The sequence below is a fragment of the Bidens hawaiensis genome, unplaced genomic scaffold (assembly GCF_021521415.1).
Source record: "Bidens hawaiensis isolate Kalapana, Puna unplaced genomic scaffold, B.hawaiensis_p1.1 tig00072833_1, whole genome shotgun sequence".
Classification (NCBI taxonomy): Eukaryota; Viridiplantae; Streptophyta; class Magnoliopsida; order Asterales; family Asteraceae; genus Bidens; species Bidens hawaiensis.
Window position 1 is genome coordinate 18,837 of NW_027502690.1, and position 12,324 is coordinate 31,160.

The following is a 12,324-nucleotide window of genomic DNA, read 5'->3' on the forward strand; positions in this document are numbered from 1 at the left end:
CAAAAATTACCAGACTTCCGCCGCCATGTACGCGCGCCCGCGGATTTTCATTCCGCAGCCGTGCATGTGCCGCCGCGGGAACCACCACGTGGGTTTCGCGCAAAAGACCTCCACCATGTGGGTGTTGCGCAGAAGACTGCCATCACGCATGCTCGCCAGCGGGTCACCATTCCGCCGACATGCATGAGCGCCCGTGGAAACCACCGCGGAAACCACCATGTGGGTTTTGCGCAAGAGACCTCCGCCATGCACGCGCACTCGCGAGTCACCACTCCATCGCCGTGCATGCGCGCATCAGGCCTCACGCCAAACTTAAAGGTTGGGAATCCTCATAATATCACATATGGCTACGCGCCAAACTTAAAGGTCGGGAATCCTCATAGTATCCCATATGGCTACGCGCCAAACTTAAAGGTCGGGAATCCTCATAGTATCCCATATGGCTACGCGCCAAACTTAAAGGTCGGGAATCCTCATAGTATCCCATATGGCTACGCGCCAAACTTAAAGGTCGGGAATCCTCATAGTATCCCATATGGCTACGCGCCAAACTTAAAGGTCGGGAATCCTCATAGTATCCCATATGGCTACGCGCCAAACTTAAAGGTCGGGAATCCTCATAGTATCCCATATGGCTACGCGCCAAACTTAAAGGTCGGGAATCCTCATAGTATCCCATATGGCTACGCGCCAAACTTAAAGGTCGGGAATCCTCATAGTATCCCATATGGCTACGCGCCAAACTTAAAGGTCGGGAATCCTCATAGTATCCCATATGGCTACGCGCCAAACTTAAAGGTTGGGAATCCTCATAATATCCCATATGGCTACGCGCCATACTTAAGGGTTGGGAATCCTCATAATATCCCATATGGCTACGCGCCATACTTAAAGGTTGGGAATCCTCATAAACCCATCAGGCCAAGCGCCAAACTTAAAGGTTGGGAATCCTCATAAACCCATACGGCTTCGCGCCGAATACAAGACCGAACGCGGCTCCGCGCCGTTCAACATGCACACCACCATGATGCTTGAGCGCAGTCGCATATCACATGCTCATGCACCACATATGCTCACGCATCACATATGCTCACGCATATTACATATGCTTGCGCATCACATGCTCACATATCACAGCCTACGCGCACGCGCACGCAGCATCTGCGCATAGCACATGACACAGTCTACGCGCACGAGCATGCAACATCTGCGCGCGGCGCGGAACATAAAATCTACGCGTACGCGCATGCACATCTGCGCGTGGCGCATAGCACAAAGCCAGAGCCTATGCGCACGCGCATGCAACATCTGCGCGCATCGCATGACGCACAGTCTACGCGCACGCGCAAGCTTCATTATTATTATAGCTCGTAAGTCGCCTCACGCGCAAGCTTCATTATTATTATAGCTTGTAAGCCGCAACTCGCGCAAGCTCCACTATTATTATAGCTCATAAGTCGCCTCGCGCGCCAGCTTTATTATTCTTATAGCTCGTAAGCCGCCTCACGCGCAAGCTTTATTATTCTTATAGCTCGTAAGTCGCCATACGCGCAGGCTTTATTATTATTATAGCTCGTAAGTCGCCTCACGCGCAAGCTTTATTATTCTCATAGCTCGTAAGCCGCAACTCGCGCAAGCTCCATTATTATTATAGCTCGTAAGCCGCAACTCGCGCAAGCTTCATTATTATTATAGCTCGTAGGCCGCAACTCGCGCAAGCTCCATTATTATTATAGCTCGTAAGTCACCTCACGCGCAAGCTTTATTATTCTCATAACTCATAAGCTGCCTCGCGCGCAAGTTATGTTGCATTATTATCAAGATGCGCGCTCCATCTTTTATCAGGCCTCGCGCCACTATGATGCGTGCTATATCTTATTTATGCCAGGGCACCATCATTATCATAAGGACCGCAACATGTCACCATCATGGGGAAAACCTCCCAAAACTCAAAGACAATAAAGACAAGGCCGAAGGAAAGGGAAAAAACCGCCCCATGACCTAACACACCTCATAAAGTCCAGCGCTCCACCTAGACGCTTGCGCGCCCAGGAGCAACGCTGGACTTGGGGGGCTTGTAGGGGTATGGTACTAAACCCGGTTTTACGACCCTAAATTTATTATGTTTGGCTTATTTTATTATATGGACTAATACAATGTTATTGGGCTGAGGGGGTTTTGTGGAGGTAACCCTAACTGGGCTAGGCCCATTAGGGTACCATGATGGTGGCCATGAGACTCTCTATATAAGGAGGTCTCCACCTCCTTATTAAAGGGTCATGCTCAATAAGAGCCACCACCACTTTTTTGTGTCTGTAAACAAGAGATCATTGAGATTTCTTAGCAGTCACCTCCACACCCCCGAAAAACCATTGCAGGTCTCAAGCAGCCGGAGAAGAAGATCAAGGCGTGGTTCGTTCATCTCGAAAATCCGAGGAACATCGTCATGGATCAGGTCAGATTCATTTCATGCTTCGACACAAGGCTTCAAGAATTTGACCAGATGAAGGCCTGCAGAAAAACAGAAGCATTAGAGACCGCTTCAACATAAGAGACTACTGTAAAAAGGTGATCGATATGCAAGGCTTCAAGAATTTGACCAGATGAAGGCCTGCAGAAAAACAGAAGCATTAGAGACCGCTTCAACATAAGAGACTACTGTAAAAAGGTGAAAGAATGGGCTTATTATTATGATAAGCTGCAGACTGTCGAATCGAATGTAGCTATGCAATAATTAGTAAAAATGCTCTGACCGGTTCAATGCACCAACATGGGACGGAGGAGAAGACGGTGGGGTGTATCCAGCGAGCTTCGGCCCATCATCATCCGGTGAGCCCCCAAATTCTGTTATGTATTGTATTTTTGGTGCCCTTGGATTACTTCGGTCACGATCATGCCGCCTTGAATTTGATGGAGAGTACGATCTTGATCTTGACCTGATAAAGTCAGCATGTTAACCATCATTTTAATGTTCTAATTATAAGTTGCATTCAAAAATATAAATCATCCAAGAAATCACCTTCTAGAACGTGAATAAGCTTCATATGTTGGACTTCTTCTAGACTCTCTGCAAAAACAATTCATGCATTTAGGTTATCTATTTGACTAGATTATATGTTGCATACTTTATGGTCAAATCATGCACCTGTAAGCACTCGACTTCCAGAGACCCGTGCTAATTCTCTCTCTTCTCTTTCTATTTGAGAAGCTTTTCTTCTTTCTTTACGACTCAGCTTCCTCTGTAATTCAAAATGAATAATATAAAAGAAAATTGAGTATTTAAATAAAAAAATGACAATATCAGGATCGCCCTTCACAGTTTCTTTTTGTCTCCTTTCTTCTTCCTTGGCTTTTTTATCCATGTACACCATCCACCCATACCTCTTCACTCCAAATTCTTTAGCAATTATATCCATTCCTTCATCGTTGCTATCGTCAATGTTGAAATCCTCTTCGTCCATGTCATCGTCATCCTCGTCGTCATCATCTGAATCTTGATTATCATCTTTCACGTCCCCGTCATACGAGAATCCCACTTGTGAATATGAACCCCTGTTTGCTGGAGCTTGTGCTGTTTGAGACCTACCAAAGATTAAAAGAAATCCAAACTTGAAATTATCCCTTGATAAAGATTATTATTTAAACATCATATTCTGAGAAGAATGAGAAACCTGTCTAGTCCAAGTAAGCAGCAGTTTTAGCCTCCATTTCTTGGTTAACATGATGTAGACCTTCCTCATCGTTAACTGTTAATAGACAACAATGGCTTGTAAAATATGCATTGAAATAAGAAACAATACCACCTTATGGCAAGGACTCGTAAGAGTTTGCCATGTCATTCTTCGCTTGTCACTAACAGTAGATGTTTGAGATGACATTATTTTTTACAGTTAATAATATAAAACATGATCATCAAACCGAAAGAAGTACCGACATCCTCTACGTCGATGCTTAATTAAATCCCGGTAACACTCAAAACTAACAAACTCTTCTAATTCTTCTTCTTCCTCAGTCTTCTCAACGACACGAAAACGTCTAGAATCAGAATCTCTTATAAAATCAAGAAGAGCACGCCCATCAAATCTACAAAATAAAATTGAAAAACCAATTAGTGAGATTAATCATCAATGAACCTTCACAAACTGTCAAAAATTTTAGAAAATAAAGATCAGGGATACAATACCTGGCTATCATAACATCCTGTTTCCCGTTCCACGGAATCCTAATACAGGTACAAAAATAATCATCAGTTCAAGAAAATAGAGAAAGTAATTTCAACAATGATATTATATCTATACATTCTTATAAACTTCACAACAGCAAACAGAATTAGGTTCTCATATCACTATATGTTCCCAAGTCTCACTTAACGAGGGAAAAGAAAGGATTTAAAAAGATGTAAGAAACAATCGTGTTCCATAGTTCTTTTTTAAAAAAAGAAGAGGAGAAAAATGAAGGAAAATTTATGCTTATTTCATTTGTTCCAAATCCTTCACATTATAAACATTTGGAAGGAATTAACACATAAAAATATTTACTTTTCTTTCCATTTTCTTCGAACTCGATAACACGGTAGTTTAATAAAATTTTCCCTTCCACTCCCTTGCTATTCTCTCCTTAACTCACTCTCCATTCTTTTCTTTTGTTTATCAAACCCGGGAACAGAAATTCCCCCAAATTTTTCAATCCGACTTCCGACGTTCCTAGAATAACGATTCCTATCAACAAGTGTCGTAGAACTCGCTAGGCGCTAGAATGAGGCGAATCAAAACCAATATTGCGGTTTTTAATAAAAATCGAAACTGACTCATCAGTCTAATTCGGTTTGTTTTTCCGATTTTGGTTTCGTTTTTCGGTTTTATGCACTTTCTCACAAAACACAAAACCGAATAAAAACCAATATTGCGGTTTTTAATAAAAATCGAAACCGAACCGTCGGTTTCTAATTCGGTTTGTTTTTTTGGTTTCGGTTTTGTTTTTCGGTTTTACGCACTCTCACAAAACACAAAACCGAACCGAAACCAATATTACGGTTTTTAAAAACCAATATTGCGGTTTTTAATAAAAATCGAAATCGAACCGTCGGTTTCTAATTCGGTTTGTTTTTTTGGTTTCCGTTTTTTTATTTCGGTTTTACGCACTCTCACAAAACACAAAACCGAACCGAAACCAATATTACGGTTTTTAATAAAAATCGAAACCGAACAGTGGGTTTCTAATTCGGTTTTGTTTTTCCGGTTTTATGCACACCCATATTTATTGCCTGTAAATTTATAACATATCATTATTATTTGAATTTAAAGGGTATATGTGAGGCGGTGTTTGAAAAAATAAATTACCTTCAAAAGAAGCAGTAGGTAGTTTAGTGATATCTTGCAACATTCATGCATTCTTCCAAGCATGGTAATCATCATCATCATGGTCTCCTTTCTTGAATTCTTTTTCTTCTCCATCTTCATCATCAGATGCTACATCTAACAATCACAAATCTCAATTCAATCAAAATGAAAAAGAAATAAAAGGTTAATAGTTTGTGTAATTATAATTTTATACCCTAAAACCAGAACATGCTTTGAATAAACCTAACTTAAAATTATTATAATAAAAATGTAAAATAGGAAAATAGAAAAGACTGCATTATGATATATGAATCTCAAATCCATCCCTAATTCCTTCACAAATTCAAAATTAAATATCAGATTCAATTTGTAGCAATTATCACAAATTCCATGTAATGTGCAATGTTTTTTCTCCAAATAATTTATAATTAACATCAATTCGTGGTAGAATTAAGAATATAATTTATAATTATTATCCACTTGAAGCAAGTATGCCATAATTACCTTCAATTTGAAGCAAAAGTAAACATATCAACATGAAGCAGATTAAACAAAAATTAATAATTATTATCAAACTGAAGCAAAATCAAAGCATAAGTCATTCGTTGATTATGAATTGTTATATACTGATGTAACATTATTAATTGTTATATACATGCATCAAAATAAAGGATATAAACGTACCTGGTTTTCGTGATGCGAACGGCAGTTGAAACCCTAAAAGTGGAATGTACAGAACACACACGATGGCTGTGATTTAATCGGATATAGGAGATGGGAGGTCGTCAATTGAAGAGTGAAATTGATGGAGCAATTAACGTGACTGTTAAAGCCAATAACTGATGACAGCCTGAATGCGCCGGAGATATTCAATTACACCGGAAACTCGTCGGAGAAATAATGAGGCAGTTAATATTACGCCGTCTCCTTTAGAATTAGGTTGTTTATAAGTATTATAATGTAATATATATATATATATATATATATATAAATAAAGGAAAAATAAGTAGTTTTAATAAGAATAAATTATTATCATTTAATCATGCTAATCAATTGTTGAGATTTAAAATTACCAATAACCGACATAGTTTCCTAGAATTACTCTTTCATCATTATAACCGACATAGTTTCCTAAAATTGTTCTTTCACCGTCGTTTGTAATGCAAAATTTCAAAATTTCGTTGGTTCTTACCATTCCTAGGAAACTCCTTATTCTTATTTGAACCTTCATATATATATATATATATAAATGTTCAAATAAAAAGAAGTTGCTTCCTCGGAATGGTAAGAACCAATAGAATTTTGACATTTGGCATTAAAACCTATGGTGAAAGAATATTCTAGGAAACTATGTCGGTTATAATGTTGAAAAAGTAATTCTAGGAAACTATGACGGTTTTTGCTAATTTTAAATCTCAATCATTGATTGATATGATCCAATGACTATGATTTATTCTTAGTCTTCTTAGGAAATTACTTATTTTTAGAATAACACTCCCCTATATATATATATATATTAGTTTCATGTATATTATCATTTATAATGTTTTTTTTAATATTTCTTTAATTGTCAGGGATACATGGTTTATGGAAGCATATTAAGAAAATTTATATGCAAATTTGGTTACTTCAATCCTAAATACAAGTATGTGGATAATGACAAAAAAGAAAATCTCTTTCTAAAGTCAAGTATTACACCTTATCAAGATTTTGTATGGTGAGTTACATGTATTCAAGTTTCACATCATTGATTCACTTTTGGAGAAGGTTACTAAAGCAGACACTATTGTTAATAAGCATTATATTACATATCGATAGTTTGTATTAAATTTCTGTTTTAGTAATATTATTAAAAATATCTCATTAAGTAAAAATATAACCAACATGTATGTTTTTGTTTTGTACTATTGGAGTGGTGTTGAACAATATACCAGAAGTGACATTTTGTTTTAGTTTCTTTTAAAATGGTTATTGGCTTAATGCATCTTTTTTAAACTATTGTTCTATTGATCCATAGAACACCATTGACTACAATAGACAACAAAATTGCATTTAAATTTCAAGAATTTGGTTTCCCTTTGCAGTGTGTTTTGTAATGACCATAAACTTGGTCAATCATTATCTAGGGTTGGTTTGAAGTTGAAAGAACCCGTGTTCTCACATAAATAACTTAATGTCGCTTTATTAAGAGTTACAAGCAGACTTTGACTAAAGATTTTGATTGTTTATAAACAAAGTATATTGACCACTACAACCACAAACGTAGTGTACAAGGAATTTTTTACTTATTTGAAAAGCATTTGTGTAATGTGTATTTAGTAATTCCTGTAGTTTAATGTTAACTGTAATTGTATTAACTATATATGATCATTGTGATGCTAATTGTATTTAGCTTAGTGTTTAAATTTTAAAATTTACATCAATTCCCCGTGTAATACATGGGCCTCAAACTAGTATAATATAAATAAAAACCTTTGAAACTGCATTAAGAAAAATTGAGAGTTGTATAAGGGTGTTATCTTCTTGACTTATAGCAGTCTAATAGCTTGATGTGCTGCATAACACAGGGTTTTTATCCCATTTTACATGTATTTTACGTTTGAACTTTAACGATTATCAACCGTTTCGTACATAAAGTTACATATTCTCGATCAATGTAGGTATCATGGTTGAAGAGCATGGAAAACGAGTCCAAAGAAGAGGAAACGAGGCTTAACGAAGATCAAATCTGAAGCCGTTGAACATGTACGAAGTTAAGCGAGTAAAAGTCGAAAATCAGGAATTAGCCTTGGCCACACCATGCGACCAAGGGAGGCCTATATGGCTGTGCTACGCAACGCCCTAGCTTCCCAAGAATGTTTAGATTTCAACATGCCGTCTATTTTGTCTTATTTGGCCTTATGAATTTGTTTTTGGTCCATGTTTTGGCTTGTTAAGCAAGTTTAAATGATCTATAAATGGAGCGTTAACCCTAAATGAATATAATATCATTCCAGCTATCTCACACCTATTCCAAAGGAGTTAACGAAGGGGAGTAGCTGCTGGTTCGTTCATATTCTTTTCCGTCCGATATTTTAGTTGTTTTAACGTTTTCAAGTTCGGTTTTGTGTTTTAGACATTAAAACAAGTTCTAATTAGTTCGTAATGGATACTTTGAGCTTGTTTATCATTATTAACTGTTGTTCATTCATATTGCTTGGCTAAACTTGTTTGAATCGCTTAGGTTTGATGTTTAACGCTTGATTAATTAGTTTTTGGGTGTTAATCTTGTGTTTAATTGTTTAGTTATTGTAAAGTTCATAATTTTTGAAAATATTCCATGAACCTTGCTTCCATTATATGTATTTTAGGTTGCATTAGCCCTGGTAGTTGATTGTTGCATGAATTTGATTCTTGTAGTTGTTAATTGCTAGTTCGGTTAATACTGAGTGTGTCGATTGATTGTGGTAGATGTGTGCCATTAGGGTTTGTGTTTCTTGAGTCATTTAGGTCACTAGGATCATCCTATTTGAGTTGGACCAAGACCTTAGGGGTTATCTTATCTCTCTTCTTTAGTTGATTTAGTTACCTGTTGCGAGACTAGAATAGTTTGTAAGTTAAGTTATCATGTCCTTATTAGTGAATTACCCCTTTCTTCATAGGTTTGTAATTAGCTAGAGCCTTAGTGAGGATTTTGATTTTGATACGGACCAAGAAATAAATCATTAGGGTACGTTATTAAACAACTATGAATTAAAAGCTAAAAGACGCCGTTATGGTTTTCTGGTAAAACGGACTGTGGGGACCCAGTTACCTTGATCTCATCCACCTTAGTTCATCTTTAGAATCCGGTTTCAAACACTTTTTTGCACCTGACCCATCTCATAACCGTTAATTCATCTTACCTAGGTGGTTCGTTTTCTTATTATCGTTAAGTTTCCAGATAGTTTCGTTAAGTAAGTTAAGTTAATTTAATTAGTCAAATTAGTTAAAAATGTAAAAAAAATAAAATCAATTAAAATATTATGCTTAGGTAAGTCTTAGTTAGGGTTTAGTAATAAATCGCTTTCACGTGTCTTTGTGTTCGATACTCGGACTTCATTGGTCTTTACTACGTATGATCGGTACACTTATCGGTTGTGTGAAGTTTTGATAGGTTAATTCGTTTAAATTTTAAGCTTAGTTGCGAGTCATAATTTTCATAATTACGTTTTCGCACATCAAGTTTTTGGCGTCGTTGTTGGGGACATGGTTTGACGCGATTAGAGAATGACCCGAGTTGGGAACTTGCTTGTGTATTTTCGTATTCTAGTTTAGATTAGTTTAGCTTAATTAGTTTCAATTTGTTTATTTTCTTTTAGTTAAGGGCGCTACGTGCTATTTGAAAAATAGTTATTTGCCTTTTTATTTGAGCTTACAATTGTTTATCCCACTAGTGCATGCCACACTGACGTTCACGGGGACCATCTGAGTTAAAACCTTTTCCCGAACACGAATGTGAGTTTAATAAAAGCACATCCAAAAGAAGTAGAGATGGGTGACGCACCACTACCACCTCCGAGGAGAACAGTTTCAGACCTGGCCCGTCCGGCCAATGCTGGCGCGAGATCCGGCATCGCTCAACTAACCATCGTGGTAAACACTAATTGGCAGATTCCTTCTAATATTCTAACACTATTCACACTCTGCACAATTTCATGGGTTGATACACGAAAACCCGCACTCTCATCTCACTCGCATTGCTCATATCTGTGACATATTTAACCTCAGCGGTGGTTCTGAAGATGCTATTAAACTCCGCGTTTTTCCAATCTCACTCGCTGACCATGCTAGTATGTGGCTTGAATCCCTTCCACAGGGGTCCATAGCTACTTGGACCGCCATGCAAACCCAATTTCTCGAAAAATATGATCCTCCGGCTAAAACCGCTCGTTGGCAAAATCAAATCCATTCCTTTCAGATGGAGGAAATTGAGACGTTCTACGAGGCAAGGGAGCGACTCAAAAATCTACTAGCTTTATGTCCGAACCACGGTTTCAAATATTGGGCAGTTGTTGAGAAGTTCTATAATGGGGTGACATACGCGACACAAAGCATTCTTGACACAGCTGCAGGAGGTAACTTGCTGATGATGAAGGATACCGATGAGTGCATAGACTTGTTCAATGGGTAAGCTGTAACAACTCGGTTTTCCAAAATATATTTTATTCATTGACCCGACTCGTTTTACGTTCGGGAAATTTTATCGATAAACGTATCGCGATATTCAAGTTAATATTATTTTATTAATATTACTTATCATATTTAATTAATATTAATATAACTACTTTGATTTATATGCAAATTCAGCCTAAACTTAAACTCTTACCCAAGTTTGTTTCCACCTTAAACCCCAGGGGACTAAACTGCAATTATGTTATAACCCATTTTCATAATCTGGATAACCCATATTCAATTCCCAAATCCAAACCCTAATTCATAATCCAATCCAATTGGGTTTTCTTGATCCTCAATTCTCGTCATTATTTTTGGAAATCAAATCAAGCTACGCGTTATTCTTACTGTGATCGGTCTGTCGACTCTATGTATTAGGAAATAATATCATTATTGATACGTATTAGCATATTATCATAAACCAGCCTTAACCTAGAAATTTGTTTATGCTTTAATCATCTATAATATTTCAATTAATTATACCCACGCAACCCTCTGCTCATCGAAATCAAGAACCCTAAGTATAATTTGATTATAACATCCTCTACATACCTCGTCTAGGATCAGTTCGTGTCGTCGCTTCCAAGATCCAATTAACCTTCTTATGATCATCAGTTAAGGTAATAGTTTTATGTAATAAACTCGCCGTTTGATCCTCAAATTTACCCTAACGTTAATCGAATCAATTCGTGACGGATTACGCGATTATGAATCCTAGGGTTCAAAAAATTAGATGGGTGCAGGGCTGGGTGGTTTTAAACAGTTGTTATCATGATATTAACATCAGACGCACCAGTGCAGTTGATTGGCTGTGGTGAGGTTAATACTCTGAGCCGGCCATGGCGCGGGTTCGAGTCCTGGCCATGGCAGTTTTTCTTATATTTGTGTGTGTGTGTTTTTTTAATTGTTTAATGGATCAAAAGGTTTTCAAAATTATACATATAGCTAATATTAACTAATCTATATTTTACTAAAACCGACATATAAGCCGGCATTTTTCCGAACTTCAATTAAAACCATATATATATATGTATATATATAGATATTTGGATTTATTAATGTTAAAAGTTTAAAAGGTTTTATTTATTTAAAATATATATATTTTACCTTATGATTTTACATAATTATTTGGTCAAGTATTTTATAAAAGAGTATATTTTATATAAACGATATTGTTATTATCTATCATTTATTATTTAAAAGATATCTTTAATGATAATAACAATATAGTAAAACGTATTATTAGTTTAAAATAAATATTTAAAACGAATCACTTTATATAAACTATGAAATAATTATAAACATGTGATTAAGTATCTTTATGTATTTTATATAATTAAAAGCTTGATAAATAAAAGTTGTATTTCAAAGTAATAAAATTTATAATAAATAGCTTTTGTAAGATTTCGCTCAATATCGAATCCCGAACCTCTATTTTAGTTTTAGACTCCTTATTCAATTCATACTTATTCCGCAACTATTGTTACTTAGGATTTCTCGTTGGTAACTTCCGTAGAGTGTGACTTTTAATTACTACCGTTCTTACCGCGTTTGTTCATCTCTTGCTTAACTGCTAAGGTGAGTACCACATTTCCCTATTTTACCGCTTTCAATGTTTTGAGGACATATGCGTAAATATATTTCTCATTATATACTTATACTTAAAACTGCAACTTTGTCTTATGTGTTAACAACTTATACCTTACTTGTTTATGTGCTTATTTGCTTTGTATGATTTCGCATTCGGAGAGGTCCAACATAATCTTAGTTTAGTATGATCATACGCCAGTCG

General features: G+C 36.5%; 1 long non-coding RNA gene and 1 pseudogene across 2 annotated transcripts; both read right to left on the reverse strand.

Moving 5' to 3' along the window:
- Nucleotides 1-2,570: 2,570 nt before the first annotated feature.
- Nucleotides 2,571-3,073, reverse strand: LOC143606043 (uncharacterized). The gene is made up of 3 exons (XR_013148665.1): nt 3,020-3,073; nt 2,754-2,936; nt 2,571-2,611 (listed from the first exon to the last, which is right to left on the reverse strand). It is a non-coding gene; the product is annotated as an uncharacterized LOC143606043 (long non-coding RNA).
- A 64-nt stretch (nt 3,074-3,137) lies between these two features.
- Nucleotides 3,138-9,934, reverse strand: LOC143606042 (uncharacterized; annotated as a pseudogene). The gene is made up of 6 exons (XR_013148664.1): nt 9,798-9,934; nt 4,184-4,222; nt 3,935-4,083; nt 3,672-3,746; nt 3,297-3,582; nt 3,138-3,239 (listed from the first exon to the last, which is right to left on the reverse strand). The product of XR_013148664.1 is annotated as an uncharacterized LOC143606042 (transcript).
- Between the last annotated feature and the right edge of the window lie 2,390 nt (nt 9,935-12,324).